This window comes from Lissotriton vulgaris, chromosome 1_1 (assembly GCF_964263255.1).
Source record: "Lissotriton vulgaris chromosome 1_1, aLisVul1.2, whole genome shotgun sequence".
Lineage (NCBI taxonomy): Eukaryota > Metazoa > Chordata > Amphibia > Caudata > Salamandridae > Lissotriton > Lissotriton vulgaris.
In genome coordinates, this window is record NC_141685.1 from 1461754568 (window position 1) to 1461770905 (window position 16338).

General features: G+C 48.1%; 1 protein-coding gene across 2 annotated transcripts in view; it reads right to left on the reverse strand.

Annotated features, from left to right (window-relative positions):
- The window catches only part of BRD1 (bromodomain containing 1), a 536782-nt gene that overhangs the window by 134282 nt on the left and 386162 nt on the right, over positions 1-16338 (reverse strand). The gene's annotated exons all lie outside the window — the stretch shown is intronic.

Below are 16338 nucleotides of genomic sequence, written 5' to 3' on the forward strand. Positions count from 1 at the left end.
CATGTGAATACTCAAATATGTATTTAATGCTACACGTGGAGGGAGTATCAGCAATAGTTGATGATGAAAACATGAAAATCCGAATAATACACATTTGCATTGTATTAAGAACTTCATACCATTATTCTGCCATTTTAAGCACAACAAATTACAGATCTTACCACCACCATATTTAATAGTAGTTAAGACTGTTGATATCAAAATGATATGAGGCTAAATTAGTTTGGAGGATTCGAATATGCGCATGGATGATCACAAAACGCCAGCAGGCCTGTTACTAAATACTGTATTTTAAAACGTATACTGCAACTCAAATTCTTCACCATGAAAAGCTAAAAAGAAACATGACTTACCTGTAACAAGCAGTTTGCACAAGTAGTGTTATAAATCTGGATGTTCTGTCTGGATTCATTTATAATTACGTTTTTTATGTATGTTTTGTTTTTGCAGGACTGCCTGGAGAGGGGAAGGATCAACAAGAGAATCGACATGCATAGTAAGGTAACGGACTGACTATTGCTGGGTAGTCCAGCTCAAGATAAGTTCCCTGTCTTTCTTATTTGGTTGGGGATTGCAAGCTAAACCAAGCATTTTCACACTGGTACGCATTACAATAACATTCCATGAATTACTGTGTACTATATAATAACAATTACATTTAGGAAAGCCTCACCACATGGACTGTTGTGTCACATGCTTGGGGTGAGACTGATCGGTGAAGTTACAAACCAGAAAAATAATACAAGAGGGAACAAGATAAGCCTTTTCCTCTTCACTAGCTTTTAAAATATTATAACAAGTAGTACGTACAAATGTAAATAGACAAAAGATGACAGTGGGTGCCCACACAATTGAAATGGAGATTTCAACACCTTCATGCAAAACATGCATGGCTTAAATCCATATACTGTGGAATAAGCTGCCTTATCTAAGGGAAGAGTAGTAGAGAGGACAAAAACATCAAAATAAATGTATAAAACATGGGACTAGGGCAAAGTGTAATAAGTTGCTGAGCACAAGAGAAACAGGTTTTGAAGGGCAGAAAAAAAGAAGCAGGCATGGGTGTGCATAAACACATGCAAAGGGGGAAACAACCATTTGGCAGATGCACCTATGCATGGCAACAGATAATAAAAAGAGAACGGGGAAGGGTTTGGAATGGGAGTTCAAGTGGGTTTCAGAAGGCAGAAACGATGGGGCGAGAGAAAGGGGTATTCAGGAAGGAATCCAAGATGTATGGTTGGACTATAACACCAGTACTAAGACCCATGGCAGAGGAGTGGCCAATGGCAGAAAGTAAAAAGAAAGAAGAGCTGGGTGAATGGTGGTGTTAAAAGATGTTATATAGGATTTGGTTAAAACGAGGAGTATGTAAGAAACAGATCGAGTTACAGTTTTAGTGAGACTTGAAGGCGTCAGAAATTTTGAGCTTGAGCTACAGGTTTATTAAATAAAATAAATGAAGCAATAACAACATTTGGAAATAGCTTAAAAACAAATACATGGAGCATTAGGACAGAAAGAGGCACATACATGACACTCACTAATAGGAATAATATGCTTATCAAACTAAAGTTTGGTAATTCAGGGAATAGAAATCTACATTTGTCTTCATATCAAGTAAAACAAAGGTAGACAATTTGAATACCTCACTTTTATAAGAGCGATAAACCTGCATGACAATTAGAGTCATTTCTTACATTCCTCTTCATGAACTGCCTTGTTACTGTGAAGTACTTTCTTTATTAGTTTATGGAGATTATATTAGTTTCCAAATCATAATGCAAACCCAGCCCTGCATTCATCAGAGTTTGCATGTCACAGAAGGTGAAGGATGAGCCAGCTAACATTTTCCTTTTTGGAGTTTGAACTTGTTAAATAGTCACACTTTTTGCTCGGAATAACACGGAGTATCCTTCAGGGTCTAGATTTGAGGCTGGAGCAGCAATGAATAAATATGTGACTCCTGCTTGGCTCAAACATGCCCCTAGTCTTGCTTCTAAACCAAAGAAGAGGATCCATGTTTCATCTGTAGAGGTGTCAGTTACTATTTTCCAGGACTTCCTTACATCCTCAGGAGTATGCCTAGTGCCGGAGCCTTCCATCAGATTAGGAATAGTGATAGTGATATATGTACTGCACAATCAACCTCGATATGCTCCATTTGGCAATGGCTAAGCATCTCTTTGGCTGTGCCCTTAAGAAAACAAATATAATGTCTGTAGTGCCTACAGACTACTTTCTGGTGATGAAAGTGATGGTTTTCTTTGAGACGTGAAAATCTCTGTAACCACTGAGGAATAAGTCCCATGCCAAACAAAATAAATTAAAATGTTCAACCACCAATAAGATCTTCAGTTCAATGATCCCGAGGACAATGTTATTACCATGGGAAAACGACAAAATCAATCCTACAATCTTTGTTGTATGGAATAAATGTTGAAGTCCTTACTTTAGACATTTAAATTCCTCAAATAGTGTTGGCTAGAAGGTAGGAGGAAAAACCTTTTCCTTCTCCAAGAAGGACCTCAACAATAACACTGTACTCATAGACGTGTTTCCTAAATACAAGTGCACCGTAACTGAAGAGAACACCAGCCTTTTCTAGTCTCTAGTAACAAATACTTCATTATGTGATCAATTTTAAAACACAGAATTTTGCGTTCTCCATTGGGATTCCAATGTAATTACCACCTCATGACAAGTACATTGATGAAATGTCTCCTAAGCATTCCATGTTCATGTACCACGTTGTCTGCGGCTCCGCGTCCGTCGTCGGCGTCGTCTGCGCCGGGATGACGTCGCCGGAGTACTGAGACGCCGCACTCGCGTGCTGACGTCAGTTCTTATACACAGCTTTTCCGCGCCAGAAACGCAGAGCCATGATAAAAACCAACACTGGTGCCATGAAACTAGGGCCCTGAAAGGGGATGACCTTAACCCTAGATATCGGTTCGCAGAATGGGGAGGATGGGTGGGGCGGTAAGGAATTTAATACTAACTACTGTTTCTTCCAGATATATCGTTACCGAAGGTAAGTAACTTGTTCATCTGAAAGAAACAGGTTAGTATTAGATTCCTTACCTTAGAATAGATACCCCAGCAATATCAACCCCGGTGGTGGGTCTGCAAACCAATAATCACATCAGAAAGTCCTGGAGGACGGAACGGCCAAAGAAGCCATCCCTCCGGACTTGACTGTCCAGGCAGTAGTGTCTTGCAAACGTGTGCAGCGAGGCCCACGTAGCTGCCTGACAAATGTCCTGCAAGGGGACTCCCCGACCCAGGGCAGTAGTAGCCGCCGTGGCCCGAGTGGAATGGGCCCTCAACCCAACAGGAGGTTCCTTCTTAGCCAAGGAGTAACATGCCTTGATACACAACACGACCCACCGAGAGATGGTCCGCTTGTGTACCGCCCGTCCCTTCTTAGCGCCCACGTAACCAACAAAGAGTTGGTCATCCACCCGGAACTGGCGTGTGCAATCCAGATAAAACTAGAGCGCACGTTTTGGGTCCAGATGGTGGATCCGCTCTTCCTCCTTTAAGGGATGCGGAGGCTAAAAGAAGGTGGGCAAGGGGATGGACTGCCCGATTTGGAAGGCTGTGACAACCTTGGGCAGGAAAGAGGGTCTTGTCCGCAACACAACCTTGTCCGGATGGACAGAAAGGAAAGGAGGTTTGGAAGAAAGAGCCTGGAGCTCACTCACTCTCCTGGCAGAGGTGATGGCAACCAGGAAAGCAGTCTTCAGAGTAAGAAGGCGAAGAGGACAGTTATGAAGTGGCTCAAAGGGAGCACACATCAGATAGGTAAGGACAAGGTTTAAGTCCCACTGAGGCATCACGAATGGAACAGGGGGAAACATGTGGGTGATGCCCTTCAAGAACCTATTTACAATTGGGGACTTGAACAAAGATGGCTGATCAGGTAGCCTTAAAAAAGCTGAAAGGGCAGAAAGGTAACCCTTGAAAGTGCCTAGAGCAGAGCCCTGCTGGGCAGGAGAAAGAAGGAAGAGGAGAACCTCAGAAAGAGGGGCAGAGAGAGGATCCACAGCCTTTGCTGTGCACCATGCCACAAATCTGTACCACCTGCAGGCGTATACCGACTTTGTGGAGGGACGCCTGGCTGCCAGAATCACAGTACAGACTTCAGGACGCAAGTCAAATGGCCTCAACTGCCACCGCTCAATCTCCAAGCATGTAGGTGGAGACTGGACAGGTTCGGGTGGAGGACCGACGCCTGCTGCTGCGACAGAAGATCCTCCTGAAGAGGCAGACGAACCGGGGGACCGACAGACATACTGAGTAGCTAGGGATACCAGTACCTACTTGCCCAGTCCGGAGCCACAAGGATAACTTGGGCCCGGTTGCGCTTGATCTTCTTCAGCACTCTGGGTTGAAGTGGTATAGGCGGAAAGGCGTACAACAGACCGCAACTCCACTTGTGACGAAAAGCGTCTCTGAGCGAGTGCCGCCTTTCGAAATTCCAACGTGCAGAACTGATGACATTGCGCGTTCTCTTCTGTGGCGAATAGATCTAACTAAGGCTCTCCCCACTGCAGAAAGAGGCCTTGCGCCACGTCCGAGTTCAGACGCCATTCGTGATCCATCATGCACCGTCAGCTGAGTTCGTACGCCCTTGCGTTCAGAGAACCTGCCAGGTGTTGAACTACCAGGGTCACGCCCTGATGTTCCAGCCACCGCCAGAGGCACAGAGCCTCCTGGCAGAGGGTCCACGACCCACCCCGCCCTGTTTGTTGGAGTACCACATGGCAGAGGTGTTGTCCGTCAACACCTGCACTACACTCCCCCGGACAGAGGGGAGGAATGCCTTCAGTGCTAGACGAATCGCCCTCAGCTCCCGAAGGTTGATATGAATCCGGGACTCCGCCGGAGACCAGAGGCCTCTGATCGCCGCCTCTCCCATGTGGCCTCCCCAACCTAGGAGGGACGTGTCCGTCACAACTACGTGCTCCGGTTGGGGTAAGGAGAGGGACCTGCCGCTGACCCAATCGCGGTCCGTGAGCCACCACTGAAGCTGTCTCGCAGTGCCCTCCGAGATCAGGACATGGTCAGACAGGTTGCCCTGATGCTGGGCCCACTGAAACTTCAGGTCCCACTGCAGAGCCTGCATCCGCCATCGGGCGTGATGCACCAGAAGGATGCAGGAGGCCATCAGCCCCAGAAGCCGCAGCGTCAACCTGACCGAGACCCGGGATAAAGGCTGAAAGATTGGATTCAGAGCCTGAATATCCCGAACCCGCTGTTCGGGAGGATAAACCTGAAACTGCGCTGAGTCGAGAACCGCTTCGATGAAGAGGAGCTTCTGAGAGGGGCACAGGTGTGACTTCGGCACGTTGATGGAAAACCCCAGCCGGTGCAGGAGGTCTGCCGTTGTCTGGAGGTGGCCGACGACTGTCTGGGTCGAGCCCGCCTTCAACAACCAGGTAGGGGAAGACTGAAACCCCTAACCTGCGCCGATGAGCTGCGACCACTGCCATCACCTTCGTGAACACCCGTGGGGCGCTGGTAAGGCCGAAGGGGAGCACGGTAAACTGAAAGTGCCGTGGCCTACCGTGAACCGCAGGTAGCGCCGGTGGGCCGGCAGGACGGGAATGTGGAAATAAGCGTCCTGCAAGTCCAACGCTACCATCCAGTCTCCTGGGTCCAGGGCAGCTAAGACCTGAGCCAGTGTCAGCATCTTGAACTTCTCCTTCCGGAGGAAGCCGTTGATGTTCTGTAGGTCCAAGATAGGGCATAGGCCCCCTTTGCCCTTCTTGGGTACCAGAAAGTATAGTATGAGTAACAACCACACCCTACTTCCGGCCCAGGAACGCGCTCGATGGCCCCCTTGGCCAAGAGTGCCGTAACTTCCTCTTGCAGAAGTAGCAAGTCGTCCGCGACACCCTGTGGTATTGCGGTGGCATGGCTGGAGGGGTTGCCTCAAAGGGGAGGGAGTAGCCCCTTCGGACGATTTGCCACACCTACCTGTCCGAAGTGACAGCGCTCCAGTGGAAGTGGTGATGGTGCACCCTGTCCCCCAATGGCGTCACATGGGCCTGAAAGCACGGACTAGGTGGCTTTAGAGGCGGATGCTGCGGGGGAAGGTGTGGACTGGCCTTGCCATTGTCCCCGACTGCCGCCACGGCGGTTTCCACGGCCGCCACCGCGTTGGATGTTAGTCTGCGGTGCGTGGCTGGCAACACGTGTGGGAGCGCCCCTTCCTTGGCCACGAAAGGAGCGAAAGGTACCCGTTTGCAGGCGTGGGGCCGAGAGGCCTAAGGACTTGGCCGTAGCCCTGGAGTCCTTAAAACGCTCAAGCGCATGGTCTGCCTTGTTGCCAAAAAGGCGACGGCCATCAAATGGCATGGCCATAAGAGTGTTCTGGACCTCGGCCGAAAAGTTGGCGGACCTCAACCAGGCGTGTCGACGAATCGCCACCGTCGTTGCCATCGCTCTGCCTAGTGAGTCGGTGGTATCCAGCCCACACCGGATAGAAAACCGTGCTGCATCTCGACCCTCCGCAAGGGCTTGGGTGAGTTTAGTCCTGACCTCCGCAGGACATTCTGGCAGCACGGCCGCAACCGTGTCCCACAGAGAGTGGGTGTAGCGGCTCAAGAGGAAGGCTGTGTTGACTGACCGCAGTCCCAAACTCAGGGAGGAGAATACTTTCTTACCGTATTGCTCGTACCTCTTGGATTTCCGATCGGGCGGGCCGTCTGGAAAGCGGTCTGTAAGTTGGAGGCCTGGATAACCAGGCTCTTGGGGTTGGGTGGGTGGACAGAAAGCAAGGGTCGTCTGGCCACGTTCCTATCTATAGGCTGACCTGTAGCTGGCTTGGACCAAGTGCCCAAAAGAACGTCTGACAAGGCCTCATTAAACGGCAGCAGAGGCTCAGCCGAGCTTGACTGCGGTTTAAGGACCTCAGTGAGGAGGTTAGTCCTCACGGCCTCGATGGGGAGCTCCAGGCCCAAGGCCTTGGCAGCCCGCATCAGCACCAAACTGTAGGCAGCCCCCTCCTCCGAAGCCACGGTGGGAGGGGAGACAAAACCAGTGTCTGGCGAGGTGTCCAGCCCACTGTCATTCCCAAGCTCACCTGTCCAGTCCTGCTGAGACTGAAACTCCCGTGCCAGAGGGTCCTCAGACCCTTCCCAATCCCCCTCGTCACCCATCTCCTGGTAGTCAGGTTCAAAGGATGGGGCCCGTTCGTTGAAGTAAAAATCTCCAAGCGGCGTTGAGAGCCCGAATCGAGGGCAGGATCGGGGACGGCGTCACCCGGAGGCGGCGCTGGGAGCGACACCCTAGGGGCCGGCGCCAGTGAGGTCGTCAGGTCGACCGGCGACGACCCGGATCTGGAACCGGATCCAGTGAGAGCCTGCGGCGCCAGGACCGAAGTCGCCGGCGGCGCAGGGGCCGAAGCACCCGACGGCGTCGGAGCCGAAGCACTCGATCCGCTAGGCCCCCCTGCCGGAGCCGCTGGGCCCGAAGGCGCCGCGGAACCCGGCGGAGGAGGGAGAGACCTCATGGCCATGAGGTAGCACACGATCTCCTCCGGCGTCGCGTCATGCCCAGGGACCGGAAGGTATGGGGCAGGCCGCGACGCCCGTGACACCGTCAGAGCCGCGTGGGTGGTGTCACCCGAATCCCCGGCCGCGTCACGCGAGCGTCGGGTGGGTCAGAAGAGCGATGACGCCTTTCTGAACTCTCATGCCTCTTACCTGAGGATCTTGATCCCGAAGACCGATGCGGACTCTCGGAGCTATGATGGCTCCGACCCCGCGACCGGTCCCTGGACCTCCTGTGGGACCGGGACCTCAAACGGCATGGGGCTGACTGCCGGAGCTCAAGCCGCTTGCGGGACCGCTCCCGCCTAGCCTTGGACGTCAGAGCCCGGCAGTCGGAGCAGGTTCAGTCGTCGTGGTCGAGGCCTAGACACTGAAGACACCGGCGATGGGGGGCGGTAACCGACATCAATCGGCTGCACTTGGAGCAAGTTTTGAACCCAGGCATCCCTACCTGCACCATCGGAGTAAATCGACTCGAAAAACAGATCGAAAAGATCAAAAGTTTAGTCAAAAAATTACTAAGGGGTAATACTTCTCCGGATCTGCGCTTAGCTGGCGCAGAAAAAAGAAGAACTGACGTCAGCGCGCTAGGGCGGCGTTTAAGTACTCCGTCGACCTCATCCCGGGACAGACGACGCCGACGGACGCGAAGCCGCAGACAACGCCTACCGACGTGCAGGGGTACTGCTAAACAAAAGTTTCCGGATCCAGTCTGACGCCTGGGGATATTCTAAGGTAAGGAATCTAATACTAACCTGTTTCAGATATGAGAGCGGCAAGGGTGAGTTGTTGCGCTATATCAAGTATCCTTTAACAAAACATAACATAAGAGTGATCTTGATTCAGTCTTGTGTTTTAATCCACCAGCAATAAACATGTAGGAACTATAGTTTTACTTTTCTACACCACAGGTTGAAGTCCCAGTATGCTTATCAAAGAAAATAGTATGTGAATGTAGCTAATCCGTGACATGGGGTCAATTTGACACTTACAGCTCAATATTTCAGCGACCACATGTTATAACCCAAGTACTGCTGAGTCAAATATGTTGACATTGGAATGGTGAATGTTATTTCTCTGTCTCCCTCTATCTTTAGGGAGCATCTACATTATCAATGGCACTACCATGAAGGGATAAACTGATATTCTAATAAGTGGGGAGAAGACATTACTTACTTGCCTGTCACATCTGGATACATTGGCCTCTACATGAGCCAGTGTCCATGTTTGAATGGGTTGCAAATGAGAGAACATGCTCATTTTCAAAGAGAAACAAATTATCATAAACACTCTTTCTGTTGGGTACTCTAATTAACCACAGATTCCTCACCTTTAGAACGCTCCAGGGCAGTGGACTAGATCCAGATATATTTTCCACAATGCTCCAGCGTGGTGGCTCTGCAGTGACTTTGAACCACCCATGAAGAGACTGACCGGGGCGACACGTAAGTACTACTCCTGTGCACTGATGTCAGACACGAGTATCTCACAAATTGTTGATGACAGTGTGTTGTTTTTTTAATTTAAAACCTTATGATGGTCACACGTCCACTCCATAGAATAAGGAAGCAGAAGGGCAGTGACAAATCTGGGTTAGACTATCCAACAGTAAGAGCATCAAAGGTGATTTGTTCATTTGTTGAGTACTTTTATGTCAGGAACGGAGGTGAGGATAATGCTTTCTTCCTTCCCGTTCATATACATTAGCAGCAATTTTAAAACATTTCAAAACTACTTTTCCCATGAACATTAGGGAAAAACAGTTCATAAGTCCTTCTGTAATGTGCGCAGCGTGGTCCCAAACATAGTCCTCTGTCGCTGCTTGTACTTCCTCTTTCTTTGCTGCTCAGCAACAGGTTAAGTGCTCTCTTTTGTTTCTCTGGTTTTCCCAGGCAGTTTGAATTCGTTTTTCGTCAATTTAATGCTGTTGGAGTCCGTATTGTATATGATCTAACACATCGCTTGTAAGCTGTCTTTTTTCTTTTCAGACCCCCTTCCAGTCGCAGAACAGGGTGCTCCTTATGCAACTGGGCCCATTATCAGCTGAATTGGAGTGCAGCCTTTCGCAAGCTAGAGGGCACTGCTGCGGTGAGTTTCACTGGCTCCATGCAGCATTCCTCTCTCTCCCATTCAAAGGAGGTGTGCGGGCCCCTCTAGAGCCGGCAGACTGTAGAGCCTTGTCCCACTGCCCACGGTGAGGGTGGGTCTGTAATTTCCCTGCATTTTTCTTTCCAACCCCCTGCTGGGGGTCTGCACTACGCGCGCTTCGGCTGACACCCTGCGGGGTAGTACTGTAATTCAGGCCCTGACAGTCAGTGTGGGACACATCCCCGGACAGTGAAGCCCTACAATGTGTGTGTGTGCCCCTGGGGCATGTGTCCTCCCTATGTGTGACTCTGATCCCCACACATTGTCGACTGGGCTCCCTCCCCGCTCCATAGTTTGGCAATCTTGTGTATAATCATGGAGGGGTTACCTCAACCATACAAATAGAGCGCTGTTTCATAACAGCACCAAGCAAAACACTCAGGATGGGGTAATATCCAACATGGAAAGGCAATCATCCCAGGCTACATAAAGGAGGCCTCACTGTTCTTCCTCCAGTGGGATGAAGATTTCTATGAGGCTACTGACACCTCTATCTATAGGGCAGTGAATTAGCTCATGGGGCCTATGGAACAACGCCTCTCAGATAAGAATGCAGAGGAGTGTGCAAAAATTGCTACAAATACTACACACGCCCTGGAAAAGCCTCGCCAATATACCCCCGAGGGAGGGTTCCCCACGCCTGAAGAAGAAATTCGAGGAAGGAGGACACAGAGATGAGTTTGAATGCCTTAAACAAGCTTTTCAAGCCAAATCAGCACCTCAGGAAGGCTACATTGAGCCAGCACCGGCCAAAACAGCAGGCTAGAGACCCCCAGTGGACTCGGGCAATTGCATGGGCTCCTTGAGGCCTTTGCGCCCCCAGCTTCCGATCCCACTCCCCCTCCCCCACAGGAGGATGATTCAGACATGCTAGATCCGGATATCATCCATTTGACATCAGCAGTGTGGACCCCAGAAGACAAAGTGGCGAAGTTTATTGTGGGGCGGCTCCGCAAATCCTTGTAGAAGGAGGCATGAAATTGCCTTAGGGCGGAGTGTCCACAGCCTACCCTGGAGGGAAAGGTGGCCCTCACTCCAATATAGACTCCAAAATGGCCCCCTTCCTAGCTAATTAAATAAAAGACCCTAAGAGACAAGGGTCTCTTGGGCCCCATAGGTACTATGACCAAAATCCTATATAAGGCAGAAGAGTCCAAAGTGTCAGGTTTCCTCATCTGTTCGGAGATCCTCTCAAATTGAGCACAGGGCACAATAATTTGCATGGGAAACACAAACTGTGTGTTATCTACTGAGCACAGTCGCTCTTTGCTTATCAAAGTAGATCCCAAGCTGAGGACTTTGCCTCCTCGAACGTAGGTGCAATTGCTTGAGGGGGGTTATTTGGGGATGCTTTTGTGAAAGAACTTGGCAGGTTTGTGGCAACATTCACATCACTGGACAAAGCGCAGTCCATCATAAAGCGCATGTTTACCCCCAAAGGTTTTCGGGGGCCCGGTCGTGACAGGGACTGCTCAACTGGCCGTCCCTCCTACCAAATCCTTCCCAGTGGACAAGGCACTAGGCGCAGCCAGTACCAGAAAAGCACGTTACTAACTTCTACCCATCAAGACAGCAGCGCTTCCGTGGTCGTAGTGGATACAAGGGACAGGCTAGTGGCACCAGCGCAAACGGCAAGTGTCCTTCCATCTACCCAGATAAAAGCGGGGGCATCAGGCGAGCTCACTCCCCTTTTGAATGATCACTCAGGCATTGGCTCAGGTCCGTTAGCAAGGGGCGGAGGTGGTGATTTTAATCCCCATTTGGAGGTTGCAAGTGTGGTTTCTGGATCTTCTGGAACTTTCTTGGTTTTTTCTAATCTGACTCCCATTCTGCTGAATCAGGATCTAATGCCCATCGGCGTTAATGGAGCGATCCCTGCAGCTGGTGGCGTGGTGGATTACAGGCAACGCTGGAAGCTCCCCAGCATTTTGCGACTTGCTGAATTCCGTGTGTCCAGGGCCTGGATGGACAGCACTATCAAGCGATACCGCTCTTCCGGTGGGCGCAGATGTAGTGCAGGTGTTGAATTTTCTGTCCAGCCTAGTGGAGGAAGTGTTAGCATATTGTTCAATTAGCACATACAGGTCTGCTATTGTAATGGGACATGCTCCCATTGACGAGGCCTCAGTGGGAGAACATCCTTTTGTTTGCTAGTTGCTTACAGGCATTCACCGATCTCTTCCTCGGAATCACGTTATTCAGTGCTTTGGGACGTGAACTTGATTCTGAACCTTTTCCCGTCATGGCATCAGAATAGGTTTTTATCCACGAAATACCTTTCAGCTAAATTAGCTATGCTTCTCTGCCTTGTTTCATGCAGGCAGGTTTCGGATGTGCGCAACTTTAATACGAACGGTGAAGGATTAAACCCAGATCTTTTGACTGGTTGTGAGTGTTTGATTGATTCAGATGCTCCGTCCATCACCACCCCCTTTTGTACCGATTTTGGCCGCCAAAAGTGTGGCAGGGTATGCTCAGATGTGAGTCCCTTGCTCACTTTGCCACTGGATTCAAGCAAGCCGGGCTGAAGACGGCTGGAATGCCAGACTTAGACCAAAATGTCTTGTACAAACGAGCGAGTGAAGTGACCTTCCCACCTCATCTGACCATCAAGGCAGATCAGGTGGACAAATGCATCAACACCCACCTCAAAACCTGGCAGATGTCCCAAACCAGTACTCCTCGCCCCATTGCCACTGTGGTGCTATTGGCTCTGGTGGAATGATTTTGTAGACCTTTAGGAGGCAGTTTCTTGGCCAGTGCTTAACAGATTTTGATGGAGAAGACTATTTATCTTGACATGGACCCCCTTCCATTTCTTTTCTCCAGAAAACTCCACAAATAACAGATTGTCTACACAATGCTTCTTTGTGCAGAAACGTAGAAGCTCAGCAACTATTTGTGGTTGAGCTGAAGAAGCCTCACATCCTCTATCGAGGTGTGAAGTAGGGTGGAAAACACATGTAGAGTAAGTGAGTATCTCATGTGAAAAGGAGTCACAACGTCGGGGAAGAAGGCGCTGCCCAAGTTCTCAGAACCACTTTGTCTAGTGAAAAGGTGGTGTAAGGTTGTTGCACCGAAAGTGCCTGCAGTTAAATCACACAGTACACTGGCATGATGGCAATGAGAAAAACATTTTGTTCGTCAGAAGTCACATCAAGGAACTGCACTGTGGCTCAAATTTGTGCCCATAAGAAATCTCAGAACTACATTTGAATCCCTTTCCGGCATGACACAAGGTTTTGAGGAAAACCTATGAATCAAACCTCTTTGAAACTCATCACAACCGGAGATATGAGTAAGGAAATTTGGTCAGATAAATACAATAAAGCCTAAGGCGCCTACAAATAACATTTACGGTGCCCACCCCAAAGGAATGCTGGACCTACAATAGGAATGAAAACAAAACCTTTGAGACTTTGAATGCAAAGAGTTGGAGCTTTGGGCACCAGCCAGGTAATTTTTCCAGGACTCAGCACAGACTGATTTTGTGGAAAGGAGTCTGGGAACGAGAATTACATCAACCAACTTGGTCAGTAAGACAAAATAATGTAATTTCTTCCACTCAATTTCTGCACATGGAGGTGTATGGTTGGAAGGACAAGGCACAAGACCCTGTTCTGTTGCTGAGATAGTCATTTTTCATTAAGTGGTAGCTAGACCAAAGGGCAAACGCTCAGGCCTAAGCAGCTCTGGGTAACATACTCTTCTGGTCAAAAATGGGGCTATTCTCTTGTATCCAATTATGAGGTCATCAAAATGACTTCAGACTGATCTGTCATGATTTTCCTCAAAACACAAAGCAGGAGAGGCAGTGGTGGTAAGGAGTACTGGTAACCCATGCCCTATCGCAGCTGGAATGTGTCTCCTAGTCACTTTCCTGGGGGAAAACACAAGTGAGAAATTGGACACTGCACATTTATTCCTAGCTCCTTGATATACCTCCATTAAGAAATTGTTGTCCAGAGATTTTAATTTTTAATTTATGTTTTTGTATCATTAGAGAAGCAATGCCAGGCCGAATTTTTCTGTACGGCATTTTTAAAAATGGCGAATGTGTTGCAATGATAATGTAATATTTCAGGAACCATGAGACCTACATACTTTATTTTTGGGTCAAAACATAGGTTTTGGTTGTCAAGAAGTCTTATAGAAACAGAAAATAATGCCTCAAGCAACCCTTCTGCTATTCTCCAAAATGGCGCTCTATAATGATGTGTTTTAGCCATTATATTGATCATTTATTTTAATGCTGTTTTTGTTTCAGGTTTTCGGTTGATTCAAATTCATAAACATGAGCGAAGCAGGTGGCAGCAGAGAATCTTTACCTCTCAACAGAGTGTTGTTAACTACAAAATCTGAGGACTCCAACAAAGAAAAATGTGTCATATGCCAAACTAATCAGAAAGAAAAACTATCAAATGCGGTTGGACAGAAGAGATTGAGATGCTGCAGAAATACAGCAAGACAAACTTCACAACAGATTGAAACTGATGGGTGAAGAGGAACAAATATTTTATCATTGTAACAACAAATGGTACAAGTCGTATACAATAGAAAAAAGCCTGGAAACAAATAATCAAAAAATAGCAGGAACCGGTGAATCACCAAAAGAATCTGCGTCTTAAGAAAGCGATGATGACCAAACCCAATGCCTATCCACTTTGAAGATCGATGGCTACCCCTCGTCCACTTTCAACAACTGATCAAAAAGCAGAGGATATTCAATGTGTTATCTGTGGTTTAGCCAGAACAAGAGCCAAAGGATTTGGCGAAAGAACAAAGTAGAGAGTATGAGAGTCTCAAAGGACAAGCATGTTTTTATCTGCAGATACTTTCTTCCAAGATTACGTTTTAGCAGAGCAGCTGATCTTAACGGCAAGGTAATTGACGACGCACTTCAAATGCTAGACCAAAACTACACTTGCCTCCTCATCCTTCTTGATCTCTCTTCAGCATTCGACACCGTTAAACATGAGAATCTGCTAGAACTCCTAAACACAAGAATGGGCTTATCTGGAACTGTTCTCAAGTGGTTCACTTCCTTTCTTCACAACAGGACGCAGAAATTCAAGAGCAACAACCTGATGTCCTCGCCAATACCTGTAACGCTAGGAGTCCCCCAGGGCTCCTCTTTATCCCCAACTCTGTTCAACCTAGTCATGGAACCACTCACCACCTTGCTACAAGCATCCAATGTACACTTTCACATGTACGCCGATGACACCCAACTCTATCTCAAATTACAATCTCCCAATGACATCCTGCTCCTGAACGCAACAATCAGATGCACCCAATCCTGGCTTGCCGATAATCACCTCAAACTCAATGCCCTGAAAACAGAGTTCCTTCTGATCTCACCTCCAGCTAAGAGCTCCACTGCTCAAACCTGGCTTAAACACCTAACTGCACTCAATGTCCAACCCACCATCGTGGACTCAGCAAAATCTTTAGGCATTACACTTGACACCAATCTCAATATGCAGCAACACATCAGCAAGGCAACTAAGGGCGCGAACTTCCAGACCAATACTCTGAGAAAACTTAAACCCTTCCTCCCAGCCAAAGACTTCCAAACCGCAGTACAAGCTATAGTCATCCCCCGAATTGAATACGGCAGCACCGCACTAGTCGGACTCCCCCTAACCACAACCGCACCCCTAAGAGCCTCCCTAAACGCTGCAGCGAGACTCATCACTGGGTCAAAAAAGCACTCCCACATTACCCCTGACCTGAAAGCCCTGAATTGGCTGCCATTTGAAGCCAGAATACACCTGAAAATCGCCTGCATGACACACAAGGCGGTTCACCTTAAATCACCCGGTTACCTCGCCCAGATAATTGACAATATCTGGCGGAACCAGAAACACTAGAGGCACAAATAATCTTCTGCTGAAACCGCGAAGATTCCGGAAGGAAAAAACATATAAGCGCTCCTTCTCTGGAATGGCACCTAGGATCTGGAACTCTCTCCCTCCAGAAACAAGGCTTATCCCATCCACTACACTCTTTAAAAAAGAAGTAAAAGCTATCCTCATGGCTAAATACACTTGAACTAGTATCTAGAACTCTGTTAACACTGTACTACATGCTTCTACCTGCTTGACCCCTTTGCCTACTTGTATGAGTAGTCTCCCTCACATACCCCGTATGTAACCTAGTTGTACTGTTTGATTTATTTGTATAATTACGCCCCCACCATGTACGCCTCTATGTAACCTATTTGTACTGTTTTGATTTATTGATTTATTGGTATGAGTACGCCACCATCTATGTAAAGCGCTCTGATATCTGCAAAGATCTTGTCCGCGCTATATAAAACTTTTAAAATAAATAAATAAATAAGGTGAAAGTATTTGCAGCGGATTTGTATGTCCACCTAAACAGCATGTGCGCATACAATCAAAAATATGAATGTACAATGAGCTACCAGCAGCAACATAACCACTAGCATTCAGTTAACTTCGTACTCTGAAAAACGCAAATTAAGTATTAAAGCCTATCTTGAGTGCTGGCTACGGGTTCACACTCAGTGAGATTTGAAAAATAATGGTCAACATTGATGAAACTGTATTCATTCATAATAATGAAATTAAGATTTTTCTGGTGAGAATGTACAATGACAGAA